The following is a 14,503-nucleotide window of genomic DNA, read 5'->3' on the forward strand; positions in this document are numbered from 1 at the left end:
CCTGCGGGCAGCTTCGTTTGGAAATGATATCCAGGTACAGGCGAGATAGGAAGGCGAGCGAAGCGCTGATCACCCTCGGGAACTCCCCGGGCGCGCGGAGAGCCCCTCCCCAAAGAGGCTGGAGACGGAGGGAGGGCCGTGGGGAGGGGGACTGCTCGCTTCTAGTCCAGGGAGAGGCTCGAGGAGGAACCAGGCCGGGAAGCCCCGGAGTCCAGGATCTCGAGCCCAGGGTGGGAAAGTTTACTGGGAATCTGGGCGAGTGGCCCCGCGCCTGGGACGCTGGGGAGGGGTCTCGGGCGCAGCGACGAGCCAGGGAAGGGGGTGGGGCCGGGAGCACGGCCGGCCGGAGTCTCTTCCTGTCGTGACAGCGAGTGCGGGGATCCAGGCTCTTGAGCCTTTATTAGTTCTTTCACCCAAAGCTTGGTCAAGAGCCCTGAGCTGCGATTGGCCGACGGGGAGACCGTCCCGGGTGGCGGAGACACGCGCTGATTGGGCGACAGCGGCCACTTTCTCTTCCCATCCCCGGCTTTGCCGAGACCTCGGCCGGCCCCAAAGGGACCCGCGCTGCGCCCCTTCCCCAGGAGAGAAGGATGGACTCGTAGACACTGGGAGAGAGCGCCTGAGGGAGGTGACAGCTGCTCAGAGTAGGGAGGGGTCCCTCTCTTTCTGTCTCTGTCACTCTATGTGTTTCTCTCCTTGGCTATTTCTCTGTCTCTTTGTCTCTCTCAGTATCTCTGTGTGTCTGTCTCTGACTCTATTCTCTCTGGGTGAGTATATCTGTGTTTTCTGCCTGTGGGGCGCTCTCTCTCTCTCTCTCTCTCTCTCTCTCACACACACACACACACACACACACACACTTGGCTTGCTGCCACTGGAGGGGGCTCAATGCCATAAGAAGACACTGGGAACCCCCAGACATGTGTGGCCTTCCTTCCTCTGGTCAATGCCCCTTGGCCTAGGCTTGTTCAGGGGTTCTCCCAGGAGGAGTCCAGGCTGTGCTGACCGGTTCTTTTGTCTTCTCCACGGGAGAGGGGGGCAGGAGTACTGTGCAGCCCAGCAGAGGTGGGGAGGAGGCCGCAGGACTGCTACCCTCGGCTGGGGAGGTGAGGAGAAGAAAAGGGTCTCCTCTTCTTGATTGAAAAACCCGGTCTGCAAAGTCCCAGCTCTAAATCTCAATGTATAGATTCCCAACACGCAGGCAGAACTGCGTCTATACGTTCAGGTTTTGCCCGGCTGCAGCGTTTGTTCTCAGGAATTTATTATGGCATTCAGGCTAAACTGCTGGAAAAATAAAAGGAGCGGAGTCTTGGCTAGGAGCTGAAGTGTCCCCAGCAGGATATGACGCCAGGAGTGTTGTAAAGACTGTCTGTCCTCAGAGAAGGTACCATTGTGCATAGCCTTTTATTTATAACTTGGTAAGTGCCAGCGAACTCGCCTCCTTTACACCCCCAGTGCCAGCCCCGGGCTCTGCACTGCGCTTTATGCGCTCGAGTCTATTCAGGGACTGTCACTCTGAGACTGCGAGGTATTCAGGGCCTTAATCAATCAAAAGGATGAGAATCGGGCAGGTTTTTCCCTTTGAAATAAAGGAAACAATGACTTCTGGGCTTCAAGTTCCCCCTTTCCCTTTTACGATTTTTGAATTTTTCCTGCACTGGAGTTCTCCACCCCTCTCTCTCTCCCCATCTCCCTTCCACCAACTCCTTTGACAGATTTTACGTGAACTCGAGCTCCCAACACCCCTTCCTAACCCCCTAATTAAGGCAAACTCAGAAGGCAAGTTTGGGGAGGGGGGGGGGGGGGGAGCGAAGAATAGCTGCTCAATCGTCTGCAAGTTGGCCCTTTAAAAATTCACTCCCAAGTGGAAAAGCAGGCAGCTTTGGGCTGGGCCCAATGTCGAAAGGCTTGATTGACCTGGAAGCAGCTAAGAGAGGCCTCTGGAGGCATCCGAAAAATTCTGGGCACCCCCACACCCACCCAAGGGGGATAGCGCCCCATGTGCATTCATAGTACAAAGGAGGTGCTGTTGAGAATGGAGCCCTGCTCAACCTGGTTTTATATAAAATGATTCAATTTATCAAGAGGAAAACTTTCTCCTTTCCTTTGTGCGCACATGGGGCCACCAAAGTCTGTGTCCTTGTTTCTTAAGCCCCTTCGAAGGGATTGCCTCTCGGGAGCTGGACTTTTCCCCAGTTTTCTGTCTCCAAAAGGTTGGCTGAGGTAGACCGAGCACTTTCTGGGGTCAGCGGTAATTGTTGGGGGAGGGAGGTACCGAAAGTGGATTTCAAGAGGCAATAGCAACTTCAAATTGCGCTGAAAGGACCCCAGGACAGCGGTGGGCGTTAAAAATCGTCCAGGGCCGAGTCTCACTGGTTTTTTTGAGCCCAGGGCTTGTATCCGGGACCCTTCCGGCGCTGCCGGGCGCCCTCCCTCCCCCACAGCCTGCGCTCTGCCGAGCCCCGGGCCGGTGAGGGGCGCGCTTACTGCAGACTCGTCCTCCCGGGTTGCGTGCCTCCTCTTCGCCGAAGAGGCAGAGCCGGGAGGACCTTTGAATGGAGGTACTGACGGTGGATCTGGATCACGAGTGCGGGTCTGGATCACGCGCATCCATAAACGACCACTACTTGCTATAAAAACGTGCAAATATAGGCCCGAGGGTGTGTGTGTAGGGGGGGCGCAGCTCCGGGGTGTCTCCCTCCCCGCCTCTCCCCTGCCCTAGCTCTGAGGTTATAGAAGCCAGACGGTTAGCTCGACCCTTTCCCACCCCACAGCGGCCAGGAGACCCCGGAGGCCCAGCAGCTGGGCCGGTGCGGCGGCGGGGCCACTTCCAAAGACCTCAGGAGTCCAGATGCCCGGAGGTTGGCGTCCTGGAGGTCCGACCCGGGAGGGCCGGGGCAGCGGTGCGGGCTGGGGCTTCCCGGCCGGTGGCGCCCATTCGCAGCCGCGCCAGACCCGGCCCCAGAGCCAGCGGAGCCCTGCGCCGCGCAACAGGTCGCGGAGGGCAGGGTGGTTCCAGCCTCCCCAGGTTTGTTCCGAAGAGCACGTCCCCAGTTCTCCACTCCAGTCCCTCCTGCCCGGCCTCTGACGGCTGGGCCTCTCCTACATCTTTCCAAGTCTCTCCAGAGCCAAAGGCCCCGGCCCCGGCTGCCCGGAGCAGGGAGGGGTCCTCCACCTTCTCCTGCCCGGAGCCTGCGGGCCACAGCGTCCCCCAGCCCGATCTGGCCACGATACCGGCGCTACTTGGCACCCCGGTGACCCGGTAGTGGGGCTTGGCAGGCGAGCGCCTGACCCGCATCCCTGAGCCCGGGTTTGGGAGGCAGCACTTCTCCACGCGGACACATCGCCCAGAAAGCAGCCAGGAGGGTCCCTAGGCCGGTTCTGTGAACAAGCGGTGCTGCCCACCCCGCCGTCTGCGCACGTGCAAAATGAAGGCAACAATAGCATCATTTGATTGTAAAAGGAGGAAGGTGACTTGCCAGGACTCCCCCGCCCCCAGTTTCATTGGCACCGCAGGTGAAACAGCCGCTGCCTGCGCCAGCCTGGTGGGGGGTGCAGGGGGCCTGCCTCCTTTACTTGAAGGTTCTCCTTCCCTGAGGGGTGGGTTGCTCGCATCTACAGGCCAATCCTGGGGGAGGGGGGGGCCGCTTGGGCTGCGTGTCACCCTTCAGCACGCAGCCCCCACAATTGTGGGACCCCCAGCACAGGCGTGTCATGGCCCATGGGCTTCTCCAGCCTCTGAGAGTTGACATCATTTGTAGCCGGACACAGGCCTTGCGGGGAAATGATGATCTATGTAAAATAACGTGTCCGACCTTGTAGATGGTGGCATCTGCCACCCGGGCCTTCCCCCCCACCCACCCCCCACCCCCGTCTAGAGGCTGGGCTCCGACTGGCAGGGACCCGCCTGGCCCACCACCGGGTCGCAGGCATCACTCTCCAGACGCAAACACCACGAAACCCTCAGTTCCACGGAAAGGCTTTGCCGTGTTTACCCGAGGAAATAAAAGCGCCAGGTCCTTCACCACGCGCGCTCCCCGGCTGGACGCGGTGATACCGGATGACACCGGATTGGTGATGAGACCGGACTGATGATGAGACCGGACTGGTGATGAGACCGGTTGGGTGATGAGACTGGGTTGGTGAATGCTTGGGTTTAAATTCGCTCGTCGCGGCCAGGCCAGCTACGGTCATCCTAGGACCCCCGCAGTTATTTGTCAAAAGCGTTGGCGCCGAAGTTCTCCTCTTTGGAGAGCCAGTCGGGTGGGGTCGGATTTAGGGACTGGATGAGGATCTGGGCGTCCTGGGGAAATGTGCTGCGAGGCGGCAGCCTTGGTTTTGCCCCTGCGGTGCCCCTGCCCCTGGGGGAGGGGGGAGGACATGTGAGCGAGTTCTCAATAAAGAGCATATGGGTTGTGGGAAGAAAAGAGGAGGAAAGGAAAAGCGAAAAGAAGGGAGGGGAAGAGAGGTGGAAAAGAAAGTGTGTTGAAAGGCAGAGAGGGAGGGAGCGAATGGATATCAGGACAACTTGTTGCCTGCAGACGCTCATTAGGTTCTGCAAAAGTTACTTTTATGCAAATATGGAAGACAAGATACCAGAGCCTGACTGGGGGGGGGGGGGGGGGGGATGGTTCGTTAAAAAATTAGAATAAGCCCTCTCTAATCTTTAAACAATGTTCTGCCCAACTTGGTTAGACCCCGCAAGGGAAATTCAGTAACTGCTCTGCTATCATGTGTGACTGGTGTGGTGTGAGCCTGCCGGGTGTGTGTGTGGGGGGGGGGGGGGGGTAAAAATTGAGGGGTCTGTGGGGAGGAGAGGAGGTGACTGGAATTTGGGGGAGCCTCGGCCTTGCGGAATAGAGGAATCCGAATGGAGGCGGGAGAGGAGCCTGGGAGACGTGGGTAGGAAAGCTGGGGGAAGCTGGGTTTCCCTGATGTCCGGAATAAAAGGGAAGGCAAATGACCACTCCAGGGACTTCTGCCTCCGGACGTTTGGGCCGTTCTTGGACACGCCGCAGGCACCCCCCACTCTGGGTCCCCCTCCCGAGGCCCCGGGGAGTTCAGGGGAAGGGCAGTGGGAGAAGAGGAGTGAGTGGAGGTGGGGGACGCTAACAGGCCCTTTGCTTGGACGGGCCAGGTCTCTCTGGGACTCCACGTTTTCTGGTGCCTGAGCCGCCGCCTCTCCTCCGGAATCCCTTCCGCCCGCGGGAAATGTCTCAGCGGGTGGGTTTCAGAGGGAGGGCTAGGCGGCGGGTGACGGGAGGGACAGGGAAAGCGATCTAGGAGGATGGGCGAGCCCAGGGTCTGCAGCTGAGCCTGGACAGGCGCGCAGTGGAGGCCCGGGAGCCGGAGGCGGCAGGGCCCTGAGTGAGCCCGGGACCAGCAGTGCCCACGTGTTTTTAAAGGCGCGACAGAGCCGGAGACGCGGCAGCCAAACTAGTCGAGTAAACACAGCAGGTGGGGCGGGCGAGGCGGGGCGGGGGGTTGAAGGAGGCCGGGTCGTCGCCAGCCCACCCGGTGCGATTCCGCCAGAGCCCAGAGGGGCGCAGGTGGGGGCCTGGAGGAGGATATTAGCAAGAGCACCCAGCCTAGTCGGGCTGCCCGAGGAGCTCACGGGGCACACACAGGAGGGGCCGTCTGCCCTGGGATAGTCCTCTGCTGACCCCACCGCCCTTTCAGAGCGGGAGATGAAGGGGGGGGGGGGGGGAGAGAAGGGGAAGAGAGAGAGAACACCAAAAAACAGGACGCTGCAACCCTTCCAAGCTCTAGAATTGAATTAGATGAAGTTCCTTCCTAGAGCTTAAACTTTCTCTCCGTCTCCATCCCCCATAAAACACCGATTTCCCCTGTTAAACAAAGTTTCTCTTTCTGGAGAAGAAACTTCAAACTAGCCTTGGGTGTGGAGGCGAGGAATGGGGGAGGGGGGGGTAATTTGGATTTAGGAGTGTGGGGATTGGAGACTTCTGAGGGGAAATCTGAAAAGGTTAACACTGATCACCCCCAGAGCCAAAAGCGATGGGAAGACGCCGGCCAGCCGAGGTGGCTGAGCTGGAGGGAGCCCCGACAGAGGTGCCGACCAGCGCTCAGCGGCCGGCCTGCGCCCGCTCAGAACGCAGTCGGGGTCCCCTCGGCGGCGTCTGCCAGCGGGTCCCCCTGTCCGCTCTGCTGCTCCCCTCCCCCAAGACTCCGCAGGAGGCATTACGGTCCCCAGGCCCCCAATGCCCAGCCAGGGCCAAGAGTTAAGACAAGTAGCCCCAAGAGGAATAAGCTTCAGAGAGCTTTTTTTTTTTCTTTTCATTTTTAAACGAAATCGAATACTATCTGGCTGCAAAAATATATATCACTGGCCCAGAGCCTGAAAGATTAACATTTGGATTTGTAGGAAATGTAATCTGCATGGCTAATTGATTCCCAGCGTATCAGTTTAAAGGATAAAGATCGATATCTACATGATGGATACTGTATTAATAGGGGCATAAATAAAGGCCGAAAAGTCGTTACCGAAACCTTTGAAGCCGCTTCCCAGCTCTCGGGCCCTCCACGCGGCCACTCGGCCTCCCCCTCCCCGCCCCCAGCCCCTGCTGAGTGGGAAGCACTTGCTCCCCCCCCCCCACCCGCCCCCACGGGGAGGAGGAGGGTCTTGGACTAAAGCCGAGTGTTTGCCCCGGCGACGCTCAACGGAGAGCGGCACTTTTTTCCCTGGGCTGCAGCAGGTGGACAGTAAGGAGAGAGAGAGAGAGAGAGAGAGAGAGAGAGAGAGAGAGAGGTGTTTTAGCAAAACGGAGCACTCCTACTCTTAGAAAAACACAGACACAAAAGCTCCATACAGGGACACCCACAGTCACACACCTTCACACTCACATTTGCACACACTCAGACACCTCGAACTCCATAGACAGACAGACATAGCCACATAGATGCACAACCAACCATCCATACACACATTCTCAAGCAAGGGGTAGGGTGGGTGCCCCAGGCTCCTGGAGCTCCCCTCTGGGTGGGGAAAGGGGGAGGTAGGGAGGTGGGACAAGGGAGCGGAGTCCTCCAGGTCCCTCGGGGGGTCCCCGGGGGGAGAGAGGACCGCCCCAGCTAGCGTAGGTGCAGATGGAGATGGAGAGGGGGGTGTGAGTCTCAGGCAGGTCTCAGAGGTGGCGAGAGAGGGAGACAGTACGGGGACACTTCCATCCGAAACAAGGATGCATTAGCCCCGGGGGGAACCATTAGTCCGGGGTCCCAGCGGAAGCCTCCACCGAGAAGCCCGCCCCACCCAGGGAATTTTCCAAATGCAAATAAATCACACACCCTCCCCCCCTCCCCCCCGCGCGCCCTTCTCCAGAATTAAGAAGGGCGTTTCGACGCCACGGGCGTCACCTTTATTAATCACGCAGCCCTCCTCAGCGCGCCGTCTGCGTCACTCACACCCAAAGCGAAAGTACTGGGGCCTAATCCCTTCCCCGAGAGGGTGTGGAGAGGAGCGGAGAAGCCGGTGTTTCCACCTCTGGGATCGGGTTACTGTCGCCGCCGGGGGAGGCGCGGCTCCCGGCCCCGCCAGGAGGCAGTGCCCCAGCCCAGAGCCTGCTGCGCGCCGGCCCGACGGCTCCCAGAGCCCCGACCGCCGGGAAATGCGCCCCAGGGACGTGGATCCCCCCTCTGGGCACGCGTCACTCGTGTACACGCGGAAACTCACTCGGGGTCGCCACTCCCTCCACCGACACCCCCCCCTCCCCCCCGCCAGGCCGACCTACAACCCCAGCCTCCTTCCTAGGAAGCTCCCGGGAGGAGCTGAACAGAAACCGATTCTCCGGAGCCCAAATCTTCTGCGCCTCAATACTGGGACCGGTGTGTGTGTTGGGGGGGGGGGGGGGGGGAGGAGGGGAGGGGGCGAGGAGACACTCAGATTAGCCCTGGGGCGAGGCGACCGGGCTGGGGGCGGGGGGGGGGGGGCGGGAGAGATCTTAGGAATCTACTGCTCCCGAGGGAGCTGGAGGACGTGTGTAGAGAGCAGGTGGGGTGGAACTGGGAGGCAGGGGCCCCGTGGGGTGGAAGTGGGAGGCAGGGGCCCCGGTTCTTAGCAGAGGAACCCGGGAAAGCTCAAAGCCCCAGGTCTCGCGTGGAGAAGCCGTCTGGAGATGGGAGTCGCCAAATTCAGGTTCCTTCTGGGCAGCGCACAGCACCCTGTCGCTGAGGGCAGGCAGCCTGGGCTCACGCTAGGGAGGACCTGGGGCGGGTATCTTGTGCGACCACCCCTTCCCATTTGGCCGGGCTGGTCTCTAGGCCTGTGCCCCTCTCGCCCTCACCCCTCCAACTCCACCCTAGCAGGTCCTGTCCTCTTTGCGCCCTGAACCTGGACCATCGGGGCTGAGATTCTTCCACTCGAGCCCCCGGAAGAGATTCTGCCATGTATACAGGTATATGGAGGAGGAGAGACTCGGGGCGCAAACTTAACCGGGCAATGATTTCCGAGTACGTAGCGGCTGCGGTAGGAGCTGCGCACACCAGCCCTGTTCCTGAAGGAAAACTACTCCGAGTGGCCTCTCTGGATTTTGCAGCCCAGTTATAAATATTGTGTGAAGCCAGGCATCGGAGGTCCGGCCACCAGGCCCTCTGTCGATTCCGCCCTTGCATCCTTGGGCGCACTTGGCTCCTGGGCCTTTCGGAGGCTCCCCCCACCCTGTCCCCGGCAGGAAGTCCCTCCGCTCAACTGGAGTTCTCTCTTCAGCGCGGTGCCCGGAGCTGCGCATCCTTGGAGCGCAGCCCCGGGGATGCGATGACCTGCGGAGAATCCGGACCTGCTGCGCTAGCGGCCCCAAGAGGTGCGGGAGGCAGTGGCCAGTAGCACCACCAACCTGGCTTTAGCGGCGCTGGGAGCATCGCCCTCTTTTCTGTTGCTTCCTTTGCGCCCGTGCTGGGCCCACTCTCCCATTCAATCATTCATTACCACCTCCGAGATTTCGCGTTAAATACTCAGGCTCCTTGCTCACGGGTTACTTCCAGAGCCGGAGACACCTGCAAACCTGGCCCTCGAAGCCTTTCCTAGGGACAGTTTTGATTATTTTATTCTACCCCCTCCTCCTCCACCGAATGGTGGGCTGGGCGTGTCTTCCGGCTGTGTCCCCAGAACAGATCACGTGGCTTTTCAGTCATTCCACACACACTTATTGAGCTTCTGCTGCGCTGTTCCAAGTGCTGGGGCTACCCTAGTGACTGAAACACACCACTTTTCCTCCTGGCAGAGCTGATGTTCCAGAAAATAACCTAGAAGAACATAAATGCAACCTGTTAGGAGGTTGTTTGTGGGGGTGAGGCTCAGCTCTAAAAAAGCTAGAAGTACTTGGTTGGTGGAAGGAAAAATAGAGAGAGGGCAGCTATGGAATGCTGGGGGGTTGTGGGGGTGGGGGGTGCTATTTCAGCCAGGGAAGTCTAGGCGGGCTCAGCCAGGTAGCTTACAGAAGAGAAAGGAGGACAGGCAGGAGAATTTGGTGAAGGAAAGAAAAGAGCAGGGCAACAGGAGAGAATGAAGAAACTGTATTATTCAGCAACACTTTAGTAAGCAACTACTTACTGTTCACTTTGAATTCTGGGCCTGGGAAGCCAAACTTGCAGATGAGCTGGGAAGAGGCAGTTCTTAGGGCCTGATATTCCTTGGACGCTCCCCCACTGTCCTTTTTCTGAAGACCCTGCCTTGGGGCGATGGAAAGGATAATGGGGAACCGATCTTCTCGTGAACAGACAGAGGCTCCTGGAGTCCATCCCTCTCTCCCACTCTGAGAGTAAGGCAGATGTCACTGTTGGAGGTCAGGGAGTTGGAACTTCCCTAGCTCCTCCCTTCTTGTGGTTGTGGCTCAAGAATCCCACTCAGGCTTGGGCGCCTTCAAGGGTGGGGGTGGGAGGGGTGTCATTGTCTGCAAATTGCATTTTTATTTGAAAGAAAATGAAGGCACTGCTTCTTAGAGTCTACCCGCCCCCTCACCTGGACCTGTCACCCCAGTCCCCAGAGAGGAAGAAATGCTTGCAGGCTGGGTGAGCTAGAAATGCCCTGCTCCACACTGTGAGGGCAGGGGCTCTGTCTCCCCTGAGTGATCCCGGCATCTGGCACCACCTCAAGGAGAAGGGGAGAGGAAGGACTTTTCCAGAGGTGCCCAAAGATGTTAGAGAAGCAGTCATCATTCTCCAGCTGGTGGTCTTGTGAGATAAATCAAAAGAAACCAGCAGGTCCATTCAGAAGAGAACAGTACACATAGCCCTGCAGTGGGGGCTTGAAAAGAGGCCATGCTGGCTTCCTCAGAACAGTAAGCAGGAATATTGCTCAGCCAAAGGGAGTGGTTCTTACTTGTCACAAAAACAGCTGATAACGCACAACTTTACAAGACTTTGGCGCTAACTTAGCAGAAGAGAAAAACAGAAACCGTGTAGCTGCAGCAGAAGCCAGAAGACTGAAGTGGAAAGGGATTCCCACGACATCTCCAGACCTAAGTTCTCTATCTCCAAAGCAGATGGAGGTTTTCAGAGTGCCCAGGCTGCGCTGTCACAAGGGTCATAAGACTCACCCCTGTGAGAGAAACCATAATCCCTGGTCCATCTTGAACAAGGTCACTTTCCAATGGAGGGAGAAGGGCTTGTACTCTACTCCTCTGGTTGATGAGGAATTCCCAATTTCAGAAGAGCAAGCAGCGCAGTTTCATTGCGGGTGGATGACCCAGGAGGACAGGAGCCAGACGCTGGGGCATTCAGGAACAAAGTGGCAGGTCACCATGGGAGGGAGGAATCAAAGAAGTTTTCTGAACTCAAAAAGAAGGAAGAATGGCCCAGCTGGTGTTGCTTAGTGGTTGAGTGTCCACCCATGAAACAAGAGGTAACTGGTTCGATTCCTGGTTGGGGGCACATGCCTAAGAGGTGGGCTCTATCCCTAGTAGGGGGCATGTGGGAGGCAGGCAATCAGTGATTCTCTCTCACTGATGTTTCTATATCTTTATCTCTCCCTTTCTCTAGAAAGAGAGAGAGAGAGAGAGAGAGAGAGAGAGAGAGAAAGAATATCATGAAAATGGAAGGTTTTAGAGACAGAAAGAAAAGAAGAGCTCCTGGAAAGAGAGGATTGCTTCAAAACTAAAAAGAAAAGAGAGAAGAAGGAGGAGGAAAGAGAATGGCCAATTACTGAAGACACACTATGACAAGATATTTTAGATAAAATGAATTCTAATGGATGTCAGTCAAGTTGGGTTCATATTAGACAATGAACTGTTTCTGATTTGAATGATACATTTGCACTGAGAGAAGTGATCTGAAGCCGTATTTCACTGTTCCAGGGTATGTGGGCCTGGAGGAGATATTTGTATATTGGGGGGTAGCAGGATCAAGGCAGTTGAGAGGAAGAAAAGGACATTAGGGAGGAAAATACAATAGATATGTCACATGAATGCTTCCTTGGTGAAGAAGAATATTTCTTTTTGGTTTGCTCCCAAGGTTTTCAAATTCATTTATGTGAAAGTAAAACAGAGGCTGGACTTTGCCAATTTATACATTGCAGAAGTGCAGGATGATAGGAGAAAGGATGGATATAAATAAACTCAACACTTGGAACAGCCCCTTGTAAAGTACCAGTTATGGAAGTGCCAGGGTGGGAGAATCAGGGACGTGGATGTTGCATCCTTCACCTACCACCTCAGACTGCTAACCATCTCTCCCACCACCTGTCCCAGCCCCCCTCCCAAGAACCAGACCACTCTACCTAGGAGACTTCTCTGAGGACAGGTCCAGTGTCCTGGGGTTGGCAGCATGAGAGCTCAGTGGCCTGGTGTCCTTGGGCCAGCTGCCATCTTGAATAAGCTATCTTGGCAGAACTGGGGAAATGGTTTATGTGGTGACAACAGTGCTTAATGACACTGGCACATTACCATTATATAATTATATAATAGCAATATAATATGTAATTGCATTATATTACTACGATTGTACTTTATGGTTACTATATTACTACAATATCATATTACTATTATAGAATGTGTTATATAAGATGATATAATAGTAATATTAATAGTAATTGCATATATTCATTGAGTACTTTGTACATGCTGGCATTGTTCTCAGCTTTTTACAAAGATTATTTACTTCTCAAAACAGCCAAATTATGCTCTGGCCAGTGTGGCTCAATTGGTTGAGCATCCTCCCATGCACCAAACGTTGCCTGTTCCAGTCCCATTCCGGTGTGGGGGAGGAGCAGGAGGCAGCCAATCCAACGCTAGCTCTCTCTCTTCCTCTCCCTCTTTCTTCCTCTAAAAATCAATGGGAAAAATATCCTCGGGTGAAGATTAACAAAAAATATATTTAAGAAACAGCTAGATTATATCTAGTTAGTACGAGGATAAGGGGGAACAAGGAAATTAGTTAACTTGCCCTAGTCATACAGCTTAGGAAGCAGCAGAGGTAGGATTTAAACCTGGGACAGTGTTAAATTGCCAGTCTTGTTCCCTTAGAAAGCCCTGGAGGGGATATCTGGGACGTGCCTGAATACTCCACCTGTTGCTGTTGGTCTTACTCTGGTTGTAAAGAAATGTCAACAAAAGTTACTTTTAATGCTTCTGGAGTCTGTCTTATCTCTATTGAGAAGAATTTGGAAATTTACTCCACCTTTTAAAATGCATCCAATGATATAATCCCACTTTCAAATTTTTGCTTATTTTAAACAATCCTTTTTCGGATTCGCCCATGTTTCTGTGCCAAGGAGAACCTGAGACACGTGAGCATCAGGCATCTGCCTCTAACTGGGGCCGGACACGTGGTAGGAGGGCCCTCGCGCCTGGCTGCGGATCCCCGCTGTGACGTTTAGAACTTGTTCTGTCCGGGCTTCCGGTCCTCCTCCCGGTGACGAACCGCGCGCGCCTGGACCTTCGCACGGTGTAGGCTGCAGGCGCGGGCCGCTGCTGGGCGACTGCCAGGAATTTACCCTCTGAAATCCCAGGACTCCTGGGGTGTTTCCAAGCCCGGGTCCCTTCGTATTTACGTGGCCTGACCTGCTCTCCGGCAGGTCCAGACACCTTTTGCGTCTCTGAAAGAGGTGGGGGGGGGGCAGGCACGCTGGGCGGGGGCGCGTTTCTAAGACCTTTGGGGCTGGGATGTGCGGATAACCCGGCGTGGGGTGACAGCACCGGAGAAAGCGGGACGGAACCCGCGCATCTCCTGCCCGGCGCAAGCTGCAGCAGCCACGCACTCTGCCACTCTGCGTCTCCTTTCTTCGCATGCTACGTATTTTGGGCTTCTTTGCTGCTTTTCAGAATAGGTGCGAACGCGGAGATTAGGGGCGGGCGCTGGGAGGGGCCCGTGAGCATCCGGGATGGTAAATACTCCACCGCAGCCTAAAGGACACACCCGTCAGACCCTGCAATGGGGGAGGGGCGTCACAAAACCCGCAGAGCTGGGGCTAAAGACTAGGTTCCCTACCAACAAAACAACAAAACAAGCTTTGGTGGAGACGTCCAGTGCCTGGGTGGACAAGACACATGTCGGGGGCCCCCCGCCCCCACCTCGCGCGACAAGTGGGCTTGTGCCAGCGGCCTTATACCTCCGACCGCTCCCGGCCCGCGCTGCCCTTGCAGATCGCTGGGGCTGCGACAGGGACCGGCTCCAGCCCTTGACCCAGCTGGGCCGAGACTAGCCTGTCACAGGCCAACCCCGGGGAACAGGGTTACACCCGGCGAACTCGGGAGCCGCCCTGGGAACCTGTCGCGGCGGCTGCCTCGGGCGGTCCTCGCGGAGTGAGCAGGGTCAGCAGTCAACTCCGCTTTCCCACGGGCCTGGAGCCACCGCGGGCGTCCGGTCCAAAGGAGAGAAATCGAGGTAATTCTCCCTCCTCCACGGCCCGCGGGTAGCTGGGTCTGGCGCAAATCTACTCCAGGATCGAGAGCGAGGGGTTAATTTACCCGCTGACCGGCTAGTCCGAAGGGTCTTTGCACAGAATGTAATCGCTGTCCTAGTGGCTATTTTAAGACGCGGCTCCTGCGCTCTGGAGCTGCTCCCGCGGCCACACCTGCTGGCGACCAGCAGAGTCCCCGTCAGCTGTCCCTGGCGACGACACCCACAGCTGTCCCTGGCGAGGTTTTGTTAATTTAACCTTGAGACTTGCCTGGTTATCCACATAATCCACCCTCAAATCCTCACGCTGTCACCGGGTTTTGATGACTCACGGGACTGGGGAAGCACTCGCCTATGTTTCGAGGGTGAGGGGAGCCCACAAAAAGCCTGTGAGGCAGAGCCGCGGCCCGTCCAAACGCGGATACAAATATTTACTTAGCTCTCCTGGGGATACAGTCACCAGGAGAGAGAGAGAGAGAGAGAGAGAGACAGAGAGACAGAGAGACAGAGAGACAGAGAGACAGAGAGAGAGAATATGATGTCAGAGACCAGAACAAGGATTAAGTAGGTATCCAAATTGTGGCCACTTCCATAATCCAAGCACCGGTCCACGATCTTCCAGTTTCTAAGAAACCTGGCGGCGCCCGTTTAGTTCATTAAA

This window comes from Myotis yumanensis, unplaced genomic scaffold (assembly GCF_028538775.1).
Source record: "Myotis yumanensis isolate MYYU_CA2020_CCGP unplaced genomic scaffold, mMyoYum1.0.hap1 SCAF_8, whole genome shotgun sequence".
In the NCBI taxonomy this organism is placed as follows: domain Eukaryota; kingdom Metazoa; phylum Chordata; class Mammalia; order Chiroptera; family Vespertilionidae; genus Myotis; species Myotis yumanensis.